Source organism: Balaenoptera borealis, assembly GCF_965194805.1.
Source record: "Balaenoptera borealis genome assembly, chromosome: 7".
NCBI classification, from domain to species: domain Eukaryota; kingdom Metazoa; phylum Chordata; class Mammalia; order Artiodactyla; family Balaenopteridae; genus Balaenoptera; species Balaenoptera borealis.
In genome coordinates this window covers 113,287,421-113,308,813 of record NC_138864.1, presented here as the reverse complement: position 1 = coordinate 113,308,813, position 21,393 = coordinate 113,287,421, and the positions used below count along the sequence as shown (strand labels likewise).

At 36.0% G+C, this 21,393-nt stretch overlaps 1 protein-coding gene across 1 annotated transcript in view; it reads right to left on the bottom strand.

Annotated features, from left to right (window-relative positions):
* CHRM2 (cholinergic receptor muscarinic 2) overlaps window positions 1–20,521 on the bottom strand; it is a 417,083-nt gene extending 396,562 nt beyond the window's left edge. The window contains exon 1 of the mRNA XM_082398096.1: window positions 16,966–20,521. The gene's annotated coding sequence lies outside the window, so the exon portion shown is untranslated. The remainder of the gene's footprint in view (window positions 1–16,965) is intronic.
* Window positions 20,522–21,393: the final 872 nt, after the last annotated feature.

The following is a 21,393-nucleotide window of genomic DNA, read 5'->3' as shown; positions in this document are numbered from 1 at the left end:
GTTTTCTAAAGTCTATGGTCCATATTTGAGTAAGCTTGATACTTAATTTTCTTTGATATTTTAACCTCAAATATTGTTTGAGCACATTTGCTAAGGTTTTGGCCACTTCCATTTCACCAAGCATCTTTTCACTGATGTTCAGAATGATGTACAGAATAGTTTTTCTCATGACTTCCTCTCCTTTCTTAAAATAAAAATTTCAGCCTCAATACCATCAAAGGTAATGGAGTTCTCACAGAGTTCTGTCTGTTGTGCCCCTTTTTGGGTTCTTTGCCTTTGAAGAAGATGCCAAGGAATGAAAACAGAACTTTATGTGCTCCTGCAGCCCTCCTCCCTTCCTCAACAGTTATAGTATAAACATTCAAATCTGTATCAGAGATCATCAGAAGTAATCCCATCAAGACCTTTGTCCCTGTTTCTGTCAGTCACCATAGAAAATACAGGCTCCCCAGGTTCTCTCTCATCACGTGATTATGTTGCCTATATGGTTTATTAAGTCCCTGAATTGACCCAATCTCATATTCCACCCCAAATCCCAAACTGAGTCACTGTGCCCTCTGGACCACATGGTCATTCAATTGAAAAATCTCATGTATCCTCAACCTCTTCTGTGAACATCCTCCAAATGCAGTTGCCGCTGGAGATATTTCTCTCCACGCAATTCTTTCAAGGGGTGCATAAAGATCACTGCTTTTCATTTCTCCTTAAAACCCACTCCTTCTTATAGGTCTCTACAGAAATTCATCACCTCAACCTTTGAAGATATAGTACATGGATCACCATATCTATCCCCACCCCTCTCCAAAAACTTCTTCATAAATATCGATGCTTTTAATATACAGATTGATGATCATTCCAATACCTCAGCCTCTCCAATCATTGAACTCCTCTCCTGCAATGACCTTTGCCTTCAACCAACCCCCACCACCAATTCCCGTGGTTGAATTGCCTTGAGGTTGGCATGACCACTTACAGCATACTCTCTATTACCCAAATATCAAGCATCACCTTCTCCACTCACCACCTCCGACCTTTCCAGCTTACTCTTCCTGGCTCTCTCCACCCTGCTGGTATCATCCTTGCTTTCCCAGGTTAAATTTCAGTTCTGCCACCACAATCACACCCTGAATTCACTCTCAACTCTCATTTTCCTCTCTCCCCACTGAACATGTATGGAAAATCCCCAATCTTGGTTCTAATGAACTGTCTACCCGCTTTTTTTTTTTTTTCCAGCTCCTGAATGGCTGAAGTCAGGCAGAAGAGACACAATCAATCTCATTTTAAAATCCTGATCACTAATACCAACTGGAACCAAGAAGTCACCCGCAATTCTGCAATATTTCTTCAAGCCATTCAGTTTTTTACTCCTCTGGATAACGGTTTTCTACTTTTCCTTTTGTCCTCAAGCCTTTAACCCCTTATAGTGAACTTCCTCGTAATTAATCAAATTATTTTTATTTCACAGAGAATACAGAAACAATCAGAAAGTAATATCTTCAACATCTTCCAACCTATACCTGATCCCATATAGTCTGTCTTCCACCCAACACAATAAATGAATTCTCCATAATCCTATCCAAGAAATTCCTCCTCTTCTACACTGGATACCATTATCTCTTCCTTACATAAGGGCATTCTCCTGAATTTGTGCCTTTCTCTCCTACATCATCTATTTTTACCTCTGAATCATTCCTAAAATATATGAGTATGCTAAAATATGACCCATGTTAAAAAAGCAAACCAAAAAACTCTTTTGTTTCCACATTGCACTCCAGGTATCACCCCATTTCTTAGGGCTGGATGGGATGAAGAGATTGGGGAAGGGGTGATAGCTAAAAAAGTATGGAGCTTCTCTCTGAGGTGATGAAATATTTTAACATGTATCTGTGAATATAATAAAAGGTGAAGGTTGCATGTAACTGTGAATATAATAAAAACCATTAAATTGTTCACTTTAAATAGATGAATTGTACGGTATGTGAATTATATCTCAATACAGTTGTTAATAAAAAGCAAATAAAACAACTCCAATGAGATACCACTTCACACCCACTAGGATGGCTATAATCAAAAAGATATACAAAAACAAGTGTTGAGACTATGTGGAGAAAATGAAACCCTCTTAACATTGCTTGTAGGAGTCTAAAATGGTGTAGCTTTGCAAAAACATTTTAGCAGTTCCTCAATAAATTAAACATTGGCTTACTACATAATCCAGCAATTCAACTCCCAGGTGCATCCAAGAGAATCAAAACATACTTCCATACAAAAATGTGTTCACAAATGTTCATACCAGCATTATTCAGGGTAACCAAAAAGTGGAGTCAACCCAGTGTCCACCTTCTAATCAATGAATAAACAAAATGTGGTATACACATGCAGTTAAAAATTACTGAGTACTAAAAAGGAATGGAATACTGATAAATGCCAGAACATGGATGAAACCAGGAAACATTATGCTTAGTGAAAAAATTACAGTCACAGAGACCACAAATTATATAATTACTTTTGTATAAAATGTCCAGAATAGGCAACTTTGTAGAAAGTAAATTAGTGTTTGCTTTGAGTGGGTTTAGAATGGAGAACACAGAGTGAATGAAAATGTGTACAGGGTTTCTTTTGAGAAATAAAAATGTAAAATTTGATTGTAGTGATGACTTCACAACTCTGTGAATATATTCAAAACCATTGATTTGTATACTTTCAATGGGTGAATTATTTAGTATATGAAATACATGAACAGTTTAAAAAAAAACAGAATCAGAGAATATGTATTTTTTTAAAGTGCACACTTCCCATGCTTAGTGCATCTTGAAGACTCTATTCCTTCAAATCATATCTTAGGTGTTGGGCTTGAAAATTAAAAATGGGGCAGAAATGATTAAAAGTACATTCACAAAGGAAAGAGAGAGAGAGAGCGAATAGGAGGACATAGAGAGGAGATAGTAAATCATTAGACAATTATTTTGAAGGGTTCTCATTTGGACTGTGTCGACTCTGCAGGTCAGCAAGGGGAGTAGTTCCATGTTAACAATATTAAGTCTTTAAATCCATGAACATGAGAATTTGCCCCTTTATTTTTAGATCATCTTTAATTTCTCTCAACAATGTTATCTAGTTTTCATAATACAAGTTTTGTATTTTTTTGTTAAATTTATTCCTAAGTATTTTATTCTTTTTCCTGCTACTGTAAATGGAATAGTTTTATTAATTTCATTTTCAGATTGTTCATTAAAGTGTATAGGATACAATTGATTTTGTATATTGATTTTGAATCCTATAACCTTGCTCAGTTAGCTTACTAGGTCTCATAGATTTTCTATGTTAAAGATCACACATTCTTCAAATAAATAGCTTTACTTCTTCCTTTCCATTTTGGATACGTTTAATTTCATTTTCTTTCCTAATTACTCTGTACAGAACTCCCAGTACAATGAAGTAGAGAGAGCAGGAATTCTTGTCTTGTTTACAGTCTTTGGAGTAAAGCATCCAATCAACAATAAGTATAATGTTAGTTATGGGTTTTTTATAACATTTATCAAGTTAAACAAGTTCTCTTCTATTTCTAGTTTTTCTAGTGTTTTTATCTTGAAATGTGTTGGATTTTTTCAAATGCATTTCTCTTTCAGTTGAAATGATCATGTGCTTTTTGTTCTTTTCTCTTAATATAATGAATCACACTGACTTGTTTTTATATTATGAGCCAACCTTGGAACAACAGCAGAATATATATGGAACAGGTACTAGTCTGTAAAATAAGCTGCAATGAATTTAAAAGGCTAGATAAAACCGTAATTCAAAAAGAGTCATGTACCACAATGTTCATTGCAGCTCTATTCACAATAGCCAGGACGGGGAAGCAACCTAAGTGTCCATCGACAGATGAATGGATAAAGAAGATGTGGCACATATATACAATGGACTATTACTCAGCCATAAAAAGAAACAAAATTGAGTTATTTGTAGTGAGGTGGATGGACCTAGAGTCTATCATACAGAGTGAAGTAAATCAGAAAGAGAAAAAGAAATACAATATGCTAACACATATATATGGAATCTAAAAAAAAAAAAAGGTTCTGAAGAACCAAGGGGCAGGACAGGAATAAAGATGCAGATGTAGAGAATGGACTTGAGGACATGGGAGGGGGAAGGGTAAGTTGGGACAAAGTGAGTGAGTGGCATGGACATATATACACTACCAAATGTAAAACAGATAGCTAGTGGGAAGCAGCCACATAGCATAGGGAGATCAGCTTGGTGCTTTGTGACCACCAAGGGGGGTGGGATAGGGAGGATGGGAGGGAGACGTAAGAGGGAGGAGATATGGGGCTATATGTATATGTATAGCTGATTCACTTTGTTATAAAGCAGAAACTAACACACCATTGTAAAGCAATTATACTCCAATAAAGATGTTTAAAAAAATACCAAGTATCTTCTCTGACCACATGGAATGAAATTAAAAATAAATGACAAAATAAATTAGAAATTCACAAATACATTGAAATTAAACAACACATTCCTAAATGCTCAATGGACCAAAGAAGAAATCACATGGGAAATTATAAAATACTTTGAGATTAACACAAATATAAAAACTTTGGGAATGTAATGCTTAGAGGCAAATTTGTATCTGTAAATGCCTATACTAAAAATTTATTTAAAATCTCAAATCAATAACTTAAACTTCCACCTAAAAGGACTGGAAAAGGAAGAGCAAACCAACTCAAGCAAGCAGAAGGAAATAATAAAGATTAGAGAAGAGATAAATGAACTGGAGAATAGAAAACCAACAACAACAAAAAAAGACTTTTTTGCAGAAATCGACAGAATGATCCTAAAATTCATATAGAAATGCAAGAGACCCAAAAATAGTCCAAACCACCTTGAAAAGAAAATAACAATGTTGATGGATTCACATTTCCTAATTTCTTTTTTTCATGAATAACAATCTATTTTATTTTTTTATTGGAGTATAATTGTTTTATAATGTTGTGTTAGTTTCTGCTGTACAACAAAGTGAATCAGCTATATGTATACATATATCCCCTCCCTCTTGGACCTCCTTTCCCACCCCCCTCCATTCCCACCCATCTAGGTCATCACAGAGCAACAAGCTGAGCTCCCTGTGCTATGCAGCATGTTCTGACTAGCTATCTATTTTACACATGGTAGTGTATTTATGTCAATCCTAATCTCCTAATTCATCCCACCCTCTCCTCCCTCCCCATGTCCACACGTCTGTTCCCTATCTCTGCATCTCTATTCCTGTCCTGCAAACAGGTTCATCTGTATCATTTTTCTAGATTCCACATATATACGTTAATATACGATGTTTGTTTTTCTCTTTCTGACTTACTTCACTCTGTATGACAGACTCTAGGTCTGTCCACATCTCTACAAATGACCCAATTCATTCCTTTTTTATGGCTGAGTAATATTCCATTGTATATATGTACAACATCTTCTTTATCCATTCATCTGTCAATGAATGGATAAAAGCTTCCATGTCCTGGCTATTGTAAATAGTGCTACAATGAAAACTGGGGTACCTGTGTCTCTTTGAATTATGGTTTTTTCAGGATACATGCCCAGTAGTGGGATTGCTGGGTCATACAGTAGTTCTGTTTTTAGTTTTTTAAGGAACCTCCATACTGTTCTCCATAGTGGCTGTATCAATTTACATTCCCACCAACAATGCAAGAGGGTTCCCTTTTCTCCACACCCTCTTCAGCATTTATTGTTTGTAGATTTTAAAAAATTAATTAATTAATTAATTAATGTATTTATTTTTGGCTGTGTTGGGTCTTCACTGCTGCATGCAGGCTTTCTCTAGTTGCAGCGAGTAGGGGCTACTCTTCATTATGGTGCACGGGCTTCTCATTGTGGTAGCTTCTCTTGTTGCAGAGCACGGGCTCTAGGCACGTAGACTGCACACGTAGCAGTTGTGGCACACGGGCTCAGTAGTTGTGGCTCACAGGCTCTAGAGCGCAGGCTCAGCCACTGTAGCGCACGGGGTTAGCTGCTCCATGGCATGTGGGATCTTCCCAGACCAGGGATTGAACCAGTGTCCCCTATACTGGCAGGCAGATTCTTAACCACTGTGCCACCAGGGAAGTCCCTATTGTTTGTAGATTTTTTGATGATGGCCATTCTGACTGGTGTGATGTGATACCTCATTGTAGTTTTGATTTGCATTTCTCCAATAATTAGTGATGTTGCACATCTTTTCATGTGTTTGTTGGCTATCTGTATGTCTTCTTTGGAGAAATGTCTATTTATGTCTTCTGCCCATTTTTTGACTGCGCTGTTTGTTTTTTTGATATGGAGCTGCATGAGCTGCTTGTAAATTTTGGAGATTAATCTTCTGTCAGTTGCTTCATTTGCAAATATTTTCTCCCATTCTGAGGGTTGTCTTTTCGTCTTGCTTATGGTTTCCTTTGCTGTGCAAAAGCTTTTAAGTTTAATTATGACCTATTTGTTTATTTTTGTTTTTATTTTCATTACTCTAGGAGGTGGGTCAAAAAAGATCTTCCTGTGATTTATGTCAAAGAGTGTTTTTCCTATGTTTTCCTCTTCTCAGTAGTGAAAAGCTGAAACCATTTCATCTAAGATCAGGAACAAGACAAGGATGTCCACTCTTGCCACTATTATTCAACATAGTTTTGGAAGTCCTAGCCACAGCAGTCAGAGAAGAAAAAGAAATAAAAGGAATACAAATTGGAAAAGAAGAAGTAAACTGTCACTGTTTGCAGATGACATGATACTATACATAGAAAATCCTAAAGATGCCACCAGAAAACTACTAGAGCTAATCAATGAATTTGGTAAAGTAGCAGGATACAAAATTAATGCACAGAAATCTCTTGCATTCCTATATACTAACAATGAAAGATCAGAAAGAGATTAAGGAAACAATACCATTTACCATTGCAACAAAAAGAATAAAATACTTAGGAATAAACCTACCTAAGGAGACAAAAGACCTGTACACAGAAAACTATAAAACACTGATGAAAGAAATCAGAGATGACACAAACAGATGTGGAGAGATATACCATGTTCTTGGATTGGAAGAATCGACATCGTGAAAATGACTATATTATCCAAAGCAATCTACAGATTCAATGCAATCCCTATCAAATTACCAATGGCATTTTTCACAGAATTAGAACAAAAAATTTTACCATTTGTATGGAAACACAAAAGACCCTGAATATCCAAGGCAATCTTGAGAGAAAAATGGACCTGGAGGAATCAGGCTCCCCAGCTTCAGACTATATTACAAAGCTACAGTAATCAAGACAGTGTGATACTGGCACAAAAACAGAAATATAGATAAATGGTACAGGATAGAAAGCCCAGAGACAAACCCACGCAGCTATGGTCACCTAATTTATGACAAAGGAGTCAAGAATATACAATGGAGAAAAGACAGTCTCTTCGATAAATGATGCTGGGAAAACTGGACAGCTACATGTAAAAGAATGAAATTAGAACACTACCTAACACCATACACAAAAATAAACTCAAAATGGATTAAAGACCTAAATGTAACACATTTCCTAATTTTAAAACTAACGAGAAAGCTATAGTAATCAAGACAGTGTGGTACTGGCATAAGGATATACATATACATCAATGAATTTGCATTAAGAATTCAGATATAAATTACATTTATGCCCAGTTGAACTTGACAAGCATGTCTAGAAAACTATGTTGGGAAAAGAATTGACATTTCAACAAATTGTGCTGGGACAACTGTACGTTTACATATAAAAGAATGAATTTGGACCCCTAGCTCACACCAAACTCAAAAGTTAACTAAAAATGGATAATAGACTTAAATATAAGAGCTAAATCCATAAAATTCATAGAATAAAATATAAAATTAAATCTTTGTGTCCTTGAATTTGACAATTCCATAAAACTAAAAAAAAACAAACAAACCTTCCTACTTGTCCTTCCTACACCCTTTTCTTCATGAAAAAATACACATACATTATCATTATCATCAACAGTTTGTCTCTCAGCTCAGAATGCTTCTTTCCCTAAATCTCAAGTGCTGAGAATTCTCTCTCTGAATGAACTATTGTTCTACCTCCATCACTCCATATATTGTTTTAAATTTTCAATTTAGCCTCATAATGATTCCTAGTCCTTAATGCTTTCCAATTCTTAAAATTTTCTGTTCATATCTATATGAAGACTGTGTTTCAGGTTGGCTGTATCAAATCTTCTCCCTAGAGATCAAGGACTTCTCTCTTTCTTGGTACCCTATATGTTTAATTTTCAATTACCATTTTCAGCCAAAATAAACATTTTATATTATCCAGCTTTTAATCCAAGTCTCCAAAGCAAGGACAAAATATATATATAAAACAACTAATTGGCTGCATTACAAATTCATGCTATCTGCTATCTCAAATGTAACTGTAAATAACTCACCTAGTTTTTCTTAGTTGAATCTGTGTTTTCTTACATAGAGTTGGTCTCTTATGAATGGAACATATGCCTCTTCACACCACTGCTTGATCTCACCTCCTCCTTTGATGAAAGATGAACCCATCGCATAAGAACTCCATCAGCTTCCCTGCCATCAAGTTCAATGTGTTTCTATATCTGCCCATTATATGACCATTTTCTCTTATCTCAGAAGACCCAAGTATTCTTGTAACTTTTCAAAGTAAATCCTTCAAACTTTGTACTTGACAGTACTCTATGTCACGTTCTATAGGAACTTTACATACCTACCTTCAATTTGTCTCACCAGTTGTTCTTCTTTGTAAATGTTCAGACATTCCCTATAAAAATAAAATTGTCCCTATAAAAATTAAAATGCTACTTGCCCTCATTCCACTTTCTTTTCTACCAATCTAAAATAATTAAAATATTGATTACAGTCTGCTTCCAATTCTCCTTCTAGTCATTCCTCCACTTATGACTGTCTTCAATCACAGTATTAAAAAAAACTTCCCTCCTAATTGTCACTGACAACAATCCAGTGGCCACTTGATAGTGCTTTTTCTTTTCTGCAGCAGCACCCCATTGAACACTTACTGTTGTGGAAATAATGACATCACTCCTTTGCCATAAACTCAATTGATGGATTTTCCACTTTTTTGACAATTCCTCACTTTTATTTGCTCACTCTTCCCTCAATTTTTCCATATTTCAGTCCTTAATACAGTTTCCTTCTACAGCTTCAATTTTTAATTCCATGGATGACTCCTGGGTCTCTGTCTCTTACCTTCCTGATCTTTACATCTTTCCAGCTACATTCAGGAGACCTCTCCAAAACTGTACCTCAACACCAAACTTATCATGCACATTCTCAAACTTTATCTTGATCCTTGCTCTCTACATGAATCGATGTCATCACCATTCTCTTATTCATTCAGGTTTTAAATATCAGGGTTATCATCTATACTTTCTCTCTAGACTCTCTCATATCTAATCAGTGACCAAAGGCTATAAACTCTGCCTCTATAAGACTTTGACTTTTCTTAATTATCCAGTTCAATAACTTTTCACTTCTTTCCTGGGATATTATAATGTCTATCAATCTGCTTCAAATTTTTCCACCCTTGAAAATTATGATCTACATTGCCATTGGTTATTGTTCTAAAACACAGATTTTATCAAGCCATCGACATAAAACTCAAATGTGACAATTAGGTACTTACATACTTAATATATACTCTATACCAGTACTAGTTAAACATGCAATATCTAAGCTACCCTTGAGTAAATCTCTGAGGGAAATTATAGTATCATCAATAGAGAGAGATTAATGAATTTGCCACAAATCACAGGGTTAGTAAGCGATAGAGGGGAGAGGTACAGTTTAAATTCTGGTCTGTATCCAGAGACCAATACAGACTGCCAAGCAAACTAAAAAAAAAAACAAAAACAAAAACAAAAAAACCACTTCATTGGCTCTCCACTAAAATCTAAATTCCTAATTGGACATTCAGTTTCATCCATAAGATGAATACCACTTATCCTTTTCAATTTACTATTTCTCTTTGCAACTTTCATTCCTTCTGCAGTAAGAGCTCATATAAATAAAATAGTGCATAATATTTTTTCAAGCTTCAGTTTTTATATCAGTGAAAGTTACATATAGTAGATCATCTCTGTGGACCCATCCAAATCTAACACTGTATGATTCTATACTACTTTTCACACTATAAACCTCTCAAATTAATGCCCCACCTTTACTAAAATAAGAAACAAAAAATATCCGAGACTTTCTTTTCTTTGGCTTACACTTTACCCTCTACCCAGAAATTGCAATTCCATGACTCTATTTGTCCAAATCTTTCACAAATCTTTAACGGCATACTCAAATGCCACCTTCTTCATAAAGATTCATCTGATACCATAATTATGATAAACTTATCCCTCTGAAACTGCTATTGAATTTGTACTTACATTGTAGTACAATACATACCACCTTACATTTTATTTAGCTTTGTACTTTTCTATCTCACTCGCTAGATGAAAAGTTCACTTAGCTAAGCAACTATATTTTACCCAGCTTACTATACAGTGTACTTTGCTATGAGGACTATGTTGCAAACAATGGCCACTTGATACATTTTTAATAATGAGTTGATTACCAACTCACTAGCTTAATTCACTTTCATATGTTTTCGCTAAATGGAAAAATACTTTAGCATAGTGGTTATGAGCTCAGATGGTGACTATTTCAATCCTTGCACTCCTATCGGCTTAAACTCTCTGAGCGTTATTTTCTCCATCCATAAAATGGTGAAAATAACAGCACGTATCTCTTAGGGTTTTGATAAGAATTACTTGAATCAATTCATATAAAGAACTGGAAGAGTATCTTCATGTTTTAAGCCCTCAGTAAATGTTGGCTATCATTATCGTATATTGTAAAACAAAAATAATGGCTTTAAAGAGAGATCTAAAATAGTTTCAAACAAATTTGCTTTTATGTACTTTGTATGGGACTTCCTGGCGGGTGAAAAATAACTATAAACTTAATTAAGAGGTGACTTTTCTGGTCAGTATAAAGGACAGAGCAGTTTTAATCCCGGCAAGAAGCAGTGTCTGGAAGCTTTTCATATTCAATCATTTTCTTTAACATGACTAAGTCGAGTGCTCCATTAGTTCTGGAGAGGAGAGTATAATAGAATCAGTTCTATAAGAGGGGCATTAAGCCCTCCTGCATTATAGGAAATTATTGAAAAAGGCTGCCAGGCTCTGATTTCCCTGCCAAAATATGGCTATGGATATTCAATAGTAACGTCAAGCTCGATAAAAATTTTTACTTTAAATAGCAAGAAATTCAAGTGGCAGCATAGAATGTGAATGTCACTTTTGAGCAAGAGTAGGAATCAAAAGATATAGACACAATTCTGTCTTAAAGCAGGTGCTTATTAGCGCTATCACTTTATTTAGATTGTTTAATTAAGATGAGATGGTATTTCCATTGCTTGTTTTTAATTTACATTGCATCTGTACGCTAGAATTGAAATTTAAGCCAATATCAGCAGTCTATGTAGAGACTTTTTTTATCTTTTGAATGTTGACATCAAAGAAAGTCAACTCTATCATAGTAAACTGAGGAAAATTTAGCCACATTGTTGTTTTTTTTTTAATTATCTTCCTTCAGAATTAGCCTATTTCCCTTCAGTGACACTCTATTACTACTACATTTCTTAAAGACACTAATTTTTCTATCCATTATACACTGCTTTCCAATTTGAGAGGGAAATTTTTGAGTTCATCTAACACCCACTAGGAAAATTCTGATGCCGGCATTTACCAGCCTGGCCCCAATCCCTTGTTATTAGTGAAACTCTGTGCAGGACTTATGCTATAGAATGAAGAATAAGGCAAGTAACTGTCCAGAAGCAGGAAAGCCTCTCTACAATAGTGTCAGCAACCTCCCTAGGAGCAATATGAGACACGGAGTGTGCATTAGGCTGACCTTTCTATGCTTCAAACTGAGAGAAAACATAACCCATTGATAGGGCACATAGACATCCCTTTAATAAAATATAAATTTGAGAAGCTGACTCCACAAGGATCCTTTCCTTATCAAACCTGTTCTGGTTACTCAATAGTCACACTTCTCACACACACACTGCTCGTATTCTCATCCACTGAAATGAAACAGACAAACGGAGCAGCCCCAGAGAGAATAATTCCCCAGCTGGTATTCCCTCCTGCTTCTCAAACAGAACTCCATGAATCCATATGGATTCATATCATCAATAGATCCAGATAACTAACATCAGCTCTCTCTTCCACATCACATATAAAAGAGTTAGTTTTTCTTCCTTTGGCCTCAGTGTACTTTATCAGCCCAAACATCTCATTATGCACAAAGACATTTTTAAATATAAAATTCAAAAGTGAAAGTAAAATTATTCACTGCCACTACAAATACATATTTTCCAAGAGCTTGTACCTAACAGATTTCTTATTTAACCTTCATTTTCATTTAAAAATCTAATAATGCTTTTGATAACAGTGTTCCATGTTCCTTTTTGTATCTTTTATTTAAAAAAAATTTTTTTAACATCTTTATTGGAGTATAATTGCTTTACAATGGTGTGTTAGTTTCTGCTGTATAACAAAGTGAATCAGCTATACATATACATATACCCCCATATCCCCTCCCTCTTACGTCTCCCTCCCTCCTACCCTCCCAATCCCACTCCTCTAGGTGGTCACAAAGCACCGAGCTGATCTCCCTGTGCTATGTGGCTGCTTCCCACTAGCTATTTATTTTACATTTGGTAGTGTATATATGTCCAGGCCACTCTCTCACTTCGTCCCAGCTTACCCTTCCCAATCCCCGTGTCCTCAAGTCCATTCTTTACGTCTGCGTCTTTATTCCTGTCCTGCCCCTAGGTTCTTCAAAACCATTTTTCTTTTTTTTTAGGTTCCATATATATGTGTTAGCATATGGTATTTGTTTTTTTCTTTCTGACTTACTTCACTCTGTATGACAGCCTCTAGGTCCATCAGATTTGTTCTTCACTAGACATTATCAGATCTTAATAATTCAGAAAGAGAGGACAGTAAAAAATCACAAAAAAGAGATAGTGCTTAGAGATATTATTAAAGTAAGATAAGGGTGGAGGAGTTTTATCCCATTTTTATGAGACATATCTTTCCAGGAAGGCACCTAAGAGGTAATTCTTAATAGTATCAATTCATGCTAAAAGAACTGATTTCTCTATTTTACTGCTTCCTACCACCCACTTGCCCACCTCAAATTCTTGGCTTAAAAAATGTCTTATTGATTACCTTATCTTTGATAAAGAAGGCAAGAATATACAGTGGAGAAAAGACAGACTCGTCAATAAGTGGTGCTGGGAAAACTGGACAGCTACATGTAAAAGAATGAAATTAGAACACTCCCTAACACCATACACAAAAATAAACTCAAAATGGATTAAAGACCTAAATGTAAGGCCAGACACCATCAAACTCTTAGAGGAAAACATAGGCAGAACACTCTATGACATAAATCACAGCAAGATCTTTTTTGACCCACCTCCTAGAGAAATGGAAATAAAAACAAAAATTAAAAAATGGGACCTAATGAAAACTTAAAAGCTTTTGCACAGCAAAGGAAACAATAAACAAGACGAAAAGACAACCCTCAGAATGGGAGAAAATATTTGCAAATGAAGCAACTGACAAAGGATTAATCTCCAAAACACACAAGCAGCTCATGCAGCTCAATATCAAAAAAACAAACAACCCAATCCAAAAATGGGCAGAAGACCTAAATAGACATTTCTCCAAAGAAGACAGATTGCCAACAAACACATGAAAGAATGCTCAACATCATTAATCATTAGAGAAATGTAAATCAAAACTGCAATGAGATATCATCTCACACCGGTCAGAATGGCCATCATCAAAAAATCTACAAACAATAAATGCTGGAGAGGGTGTGGAGAAAAGGGAACCCTCTTGTGCTGTTGGTGGCCATGTAAACTGATACAGCCACTATGGAGAACAGTATGGAGGTTCCTTAAAAAACTAAAAATAGAACTACCATACGACCCAGCAATCCCACTACTGGGCATATACCCTGAGAAAACCATAATTCAAAAAGAGTCATGTACCACAATGTTCACTGCAGCTCTATTTATAATAGCCAGGACATGGAAGCAACCTAAGTGTCCATCAACAGATGAATGGATAAAGATGTGTCACATATATATAATGGAATATTACTCAGCCATAAAAAGGAACAAAACTGAGTTATTTGTAGTGAGGTGGATGGACCTAGAGACTGTCATACAGAGTGAAGTAAGTCAGAAAGAGAAAAACAAATACAGTATGCTAACACATATATATGGAATCTAAAAAAAAAGAAAAGAAAAGAAAAGAAAGAAAATGGTCAGAAGAACCTAGGGGCAAGACGAGAATAAAGATGAAGACCTACTAGAGAATGGACTTGAGGCTATGGGGAGGGGGGAGGGTAAGCTGGGACAAAGTGAGAGAGTGGCATGGACATATATACACTACCAAACGTAAAACAGATAGCTAGTGGAAAGCAGCAGCATAGCACAGGGAGATCAGCTCTGTGCTTTGTGACCACCTAGAGGGGTGGGATAGGGAGGGTGGGAGGGAGGGAGATGCAAGAGGGAAGAGACATGGGGACATATGTATATGTATAACTGATTCACTTTGTTATAAAGCAGAAACTGACACACCATTGTAAAGCAATTATACTCCAATAAAGATGTTAAAAAAAAAAGTCTTATTTATTTATAAATAAAGGAAATCTAATTTTCGATGCTGACTTGGGAAGTTAGAGAAAAGAAGTAACAATTCGAAGATTACTTGAGCTCTGCCCCCTAAAGCCCAAATTACATGTTTTATAATATATAAGGATATGTTAATATTAAGTGGTAAAATATACAAAAATGGAATATAGATAGAAAGCAGTTTAAATTCACTTTGTGATTTTTTTTCATGCTTACATATGTTATTACTCTCTTTTAGAAGGAGGAAGAGACTAAGGATGACTCTAGAGAAAATAAAGCAGAGCAGGGTGCAGCAACAAATATCCAAAAACTATAGAATTACAGTTATGAGAAAGTGACACCTTATATAAAAGAAATCACAACCTATTTGATTAAAAGCCAGATTCACCAAACTTAGGAAAAGTGCCCTAAACCAGGATCATCATACTTTCCCCACAGATCACTCTCTCCTGAATATCTCTTTCCACTACTGCCCTGGGGAGAAGAACCTGGAACACTCTGGTTCGAGCTGGTCCCCAAGACCCTCCCCATAATGGGCTCCAGCTTCAGGGAGATAGGGCTGAAACATTAAAGCAAATACAGCAAGAAGGAATCTCAGGCCACAAACTATATTCCTTCCTTCCCTGCTCCCTCCCTTCATTTTTTCCTGCCTCCCTCCCTCGCTTCCTTCCTTTTGTTTAAGGACCTTTATCCATCTAGAGTCGTGTCTCTGCCACAGGGAGCATGTAGATATCAGATATACCAGCATATGTGTGTGTATTAGGGAGTTGGGGGAGCAGCACCTGATAGAACAATTTGACCAAACATGAATCCACTAAGGCACTTGTCATCACTCCTGGTCCTTGGAGAGCTGACCACACAGGCTGCTACAGAGATGACACTTGATTCTATGCACATGACACCTTCGGATCTGGCAGCTCTTTCTGCTATGCCTCCGCCATATTAAGTGTAAAGCAACCATTCTATTCTGCTGCTTTGACAACATGCTAGGGTTTAGGAAATTGTGAGATTATCTAAGACTACCTCTGCCCAGATGCATTTCTTCTCTAGGGTCTTGACATCTCCACTCCAGTTCTACACTCCAGCAAATTGGCTCAAGTCTCATTCTCAGATCCCACAGACCCATCAGGGAGTTCTTTCCTCATCCCAGGGTTTATCCAGCAGAACTACCAGTCTGGAGAAATTGATGATTCGGCTCCAATAGCTTCCATTCCACTCTCCCAATTCTCTTACCTGTGTTGTTTGTGATTTTATTTTTCCTCAGGACATAAGCTTTTGAAATACAGCTTAGAGAGAAAATCCTTTTTTATTTTGAGTTGTTTTATCTATCCCTAGAGACAAGGAATGGAGAACAACTGAGCTACTTAATGATGAAAGGTCAACGAGTTAATAAAAACTCTAGAAGAAAATAAATAGTTTAAAATGGGACTTCAAAAAAAAAGCTAAAGAATAACAAAATTAAGAAAAGGCATAAATGTAAAATAAATTGAAGTTAGATTAGCTTTCCTGCAAGGAATAGCTTTACTCTTTAGTTATGTCTCCTTGTCAAGTTCCTTTCATGGCTTCTAATAACAGACATTTTCTTCAGCTCTTGCCACCTAAATGCAACTGCTCTAATCTCTGCATGATCTGAACACTAAATATAAAACAGCAAGGAATCCAAGGATATAAAGGAGCCTCACCTTGACAAGATCCCTCCTCTTGATCTTGTGACCTATCTAGATTGTGATGAAATGCTAGGATATAAGTTCCATGAAGGTAGGAATCTTGTGTTTCTTGTTCATTACCAATTGCCTGCACTGAAAACAGAGCCTGCTCCACAGGAGATGCTCAACAAATATTTATTGGATAAATAAATCCTATAGATCATGTATTTATATCCATGAAGATATATTTTAGTAATCCCTGATGCTAATCACTATTCATTATTCTGAGGCTCTCTGAGGCACACAGTAAAAAAACAAATAGACCACCACCAACAAAAAAAAATGGTAGAAAACTATTTGAGGAGTATAAGTTGACAGCTAGAATAAGAGCAGAGACAAAGTTTCCCCTAGTGGCCTGGAAGACTACTCCCTCCATTACAGCCAGAGATCTATATATTTCCCCAAAATTTCAGGTGAACTACGAGGATGTCCTAATCATACAGCAGGTATGTTGGAGGGAAAAGCTTTTTTCAGAGATCTTAACTCACCCAAATAAGCAGTAGCAGCTGTAGCTTCCCATCTCCTGCCAACATATTTGTGAACCATAAAGGTTTTCCATGAGGAAGATTCACCCTCCTGACCATTTATAGTTGTCTTCCAAACCTGCTCCATTAGTCCCTCTCCATATTATACTCTAGAAATAGAGCATAGAAGTAGAGTTAGGATCCAAGTGCAAGCTAGACAAACTCCTGATATGAATCTGAGACTCATGAGTTTTCTTATTCAGCTAATGTGTTAGATCCTTTTTGTGATACTAACACTGATTGGAAGCTGAGTTTTTCATCAATACTTCCTGGTCCCAACCTTGAGTTTCCTTCTCCTCTAACCTTTTCTTCAAAGATCTAGCTGGCATGACTCAATGAAATATCCCTTTAGTCACCAAGTTAAATTCACTTTAGTAAACTTAAATTTTTATGCCAGAGGAGTGAGTGTTTTATTTTTCCACTAGTGACTATAAATGGGATATTTTATTGAAAATACCTCGAGCTATTGCTTGAGTATTATAACTAGAATGCTCTGCTAATGGAAAATGAAACATACATCCATTATTAGTTCCATAATAATGTTAATAATATGAGCCAAACTCAATAAGCCTAACTAAATATGGATCTACACAGTAATCTCCCGGATATGGACTAAGTGCTACACACAGTGATTCATTTTAACACACAACAGTGCAGAACAGTCTCATGTGATGAGGTAGTTACATTCTTAGAATACTGTGGTTTTCATTAAAATGCTTAGTATAAAAGGACCACACGCAGAACACGGAGCTACACTCTCATGACTGGAGACAATCCAAAGCTATACGGTGTTAGAAAACAGATAAAAGATTAGAGCCCATTAGAGATTCCTGAATTAATCAGGACACTTTCAAGAAGCTCTGTTATAGAATGCACTTCCTGAAAGCAGCCTGCTCTCTTGTCATCTCAAGCCTCTGCCGATTTTGCTGTTTTTGCTTGAAACAGCCTTCTGGTCATTCTTCAGGTGGCTGGCTCCTTTTCTGTTAGAACTCAGCTGATACATCAACTTTCACAGGAAGGTTTATTTAAGCCTCAGTCCCCTGACCATGCCAGATGCCTCTCCCCTAAGTTCCTAATTGTCAGTTAGTTTACCACTCTTACAGGACTTATCACGATATTGGCATTGTGTATCTATCTATTGTGATGCCTCACTATGTCATAAGCTGCTTCAAGACAATAACCATGCCTTTATCTCTCTGGTTCCTGACCTTTTATTTAGCCTGGTATATAGCAGGAGCTCAATAATCACATGTTGATGTCTCTTTCTTTGGCCAATTCTTCCTCATAGCTGAGTCCTCAATTTAAATATGACTTTCACCAAAACTCCTTTCTTGACATTTCAGGTTACTTTGACATCCTTGTGATATCCACACTAGCTTTATCACAATTTTAATTATATAGCTATTTGTGTGATGATTTTTTCAAACCTTCACCCATTAAGCTAAAAGCTCTAGAAGGACAGGCACTATGTCTCCCCTGTTGTAGTTATATCCCTCATGTCTTACTGAACCCGCTATACAATTCACACTCAAAACTAGTTATTGATTCAATTACTGATACTTGCTACAATAGAGATGAAATCATTATGTTTTAAATGAAAGAATCCAGTCACAAATGACCACATTTCACATAATTTCATTTTTATCAAATATCTATAATAGACAAATCTATAGAGACACAAAGATTAGTGACTGCCTGTGATTGTAGTAGGGGAGAAAGAAGAAAGAGGAGTGAGAAATGGGAGCGACTATTAATAGGAACAGGGTTTCTTTTTATACTAATGGGAATATTAAAAAATTAGATTGTGGTGATAATGTCATAACTCTGTAAATATACTGAAACCCACTGACTTCTACACTTTAAATAGATGGATATCATGGTAGGTGAATTATATTTCAGTAAAGCTATCGAAATTGTTGTTGAATTAATAAATAAATAAATTACAAGATGAACATGAAGTTCAGGTGTCCCTCATTTAGTAAAGGGAATGTACTTCTGGAAAGGGAAACCCTGTTACCCAAGGTCCTTGGATCATAATCTCTTCAAAGATGCATTTCTGGCATAAAACACTGTCAATCATTTTTCCTTTCTTTTCATGTCCTCTGAATCCATGGGATGGTGCTTGCTATAGTTCCTTTTAGCTTCTGGTCATGTAATTCATCTCCAGTCCTCCGAGGCTGCGATGAGTTTTACAAGAATTTCTGCCAAACCCTAATTGCCATCTGTTTCCTCATTATTTGAAGTCACCATGGGCCACTGAAGAAATTAGCATTTAAACAACAACTAGGAGTAGCCAAATGATTTCAATGAAATGTCCCTTTTCCTCCTCCTTCACTGTGCCACTTGTAACACATAAGTGATGGCTGTAGCTCTAGCAGTCACTTTGGATAATGATGATGAGTTCCATACATTAGGAATGTCAGGGTTGAGTGGGAAGAAGATTATGAAACTTTTTTCAGCTTAATTATAGCAAAACAAAAATTTCAAAATACCATATTCTAAAATATGGGTACTGTCTAAACTCTGAGGAAGTATCTTTCAAATCATGGAGAGAATATCTTATTTCTATAAGGAATAATTGAATTCTACAAGGAATGCCACTGAAAACCTTGAGGAAGAAAACATAAGCTGTCATGTTAGAAAGTGGCATTTAATTATTAATTCTTTTATTATCTGTGAGAACTTGGGGAGTTAATCTATCAGTAGGCCATAGTGTTTTCATCTGTATTATAGTGTTAATATTATCAAGGGATAAAAATTATGCAATGTGTTTGATGGTACCCAGTAACTATCTGGGATATTGTAGATGCTTTAAACAGGCTTCCAACATAATTACTTGAATCAAAAAGGTAATCCAACCTTATCTTTCCAAAAGATAATAGTTTAGTCAGTAACCAATCAAGAAGTGTTACTTTTGTACTTACCATGTACCCTAAAATGTGTTGGGAGTCATGGATGAAACAAAAGTAAAAGGCACCATTCTTGTCATCAGAGAACCTACATAAAGTTAGAGAGTCACGACTGCTCCAGGAGAAACCACAATGAGCACTACATGCCAGTACATATTTAACATGGCATCACTTGCTAACAGGAAGCTTCATAAGAATATCAAAGTGAGAGAGACCACTGGGAAGGAGGGTAGTGGGAAAAGTTTCATGTAAGAGGATGTACTTGATCTGAACTTGGCAAATCTTAATAGAAATATTTATATGTAATAATTCATCAATCATTTTTGTTGTGTCAAAATACTAATTAATTCCTCAATTCCCCCAACCAGGGTAATTCATACTCTGGTCAGAGAAAATATACTCAGAGATAAGAGTTAAACTATGGCTGCTGATGATACACTATCCAAGCCCATTCCTTCCCACTGCCATCAATGGTTAAATGACAAAATCAAAGATACTAAGTATCAGCATATAGTTCTCCTGGCCAAGGATTGAGGGGACAATTCAACCATGGTAACATTAACAAAAAGGAAAGTCAGGAAATGTATCTTTTGCAATGGGGGAGGGGGGGGGGAAACAAATAGAAGGCTGGGAATGAATTGCATTCATTTATATGGAACAAAAAGCAAAAAAAGACAAAGAATAAAATAATGGAAATCACAAGTGCAATATAGATGAAAAATTCTTTGGAAAATGCATCCAAAGGAAACAGAAGGAAATGTGAGGCAAAATTTTTCTGTATGCTTAAGGAATTTAGAGATAACATGGAGTCCATGAATTAAGTGATGAAAGAGACCAAAAATAATGCAGGATATCAACAAAGTTTCAAAAATAGAATACAATGGAAAGGTAGCTGACAAGCTTACCAAAGAAACTGAAGAGGAAATTAAAACCTTTAAACTATTTGATATCCCATTAGAAGCAGAAAGGAATTGAATTACAGTAGAGTAAGTTTGTTCAGCGGTAGGAGTAAATCTTGGGGAAAAAATAATCACATAAAATTCAGAGTAAAAAGATAAAGAGATCACAATGATTAGACAGAAAACAACAATAAGAAGAAAAGGCAATGGATTCAATTTTTGAGTAATTGCTCTTGGGAAAGCAAACTAGAACACATGGAGTAAAAAAAATTTTTTTCAAATATATAGTATAATAAAAATTTCCTGAAATAAGGAAGACCTGAAGAGTCAGATTCAAAGGCAAGATGATTGAAAGCAATGTGCACCAAAGGATATCCCAGTGAATTTACAGAAATCCAAAAATAATAAAGAAATTTCCTAATTATCCAGGCAAAGCCCACACGTCATTCAGAAAGAAAACTGAATAAGTAAAGCTGACCTCTGACTCTTCTCCTAAGCAATGTCAGATGCCAGGATATTGATCTACAATGTGTTGGGAACAAAGAGATGTAACTCAAAAATTCTACTTGCATCTAAGTTTGAAA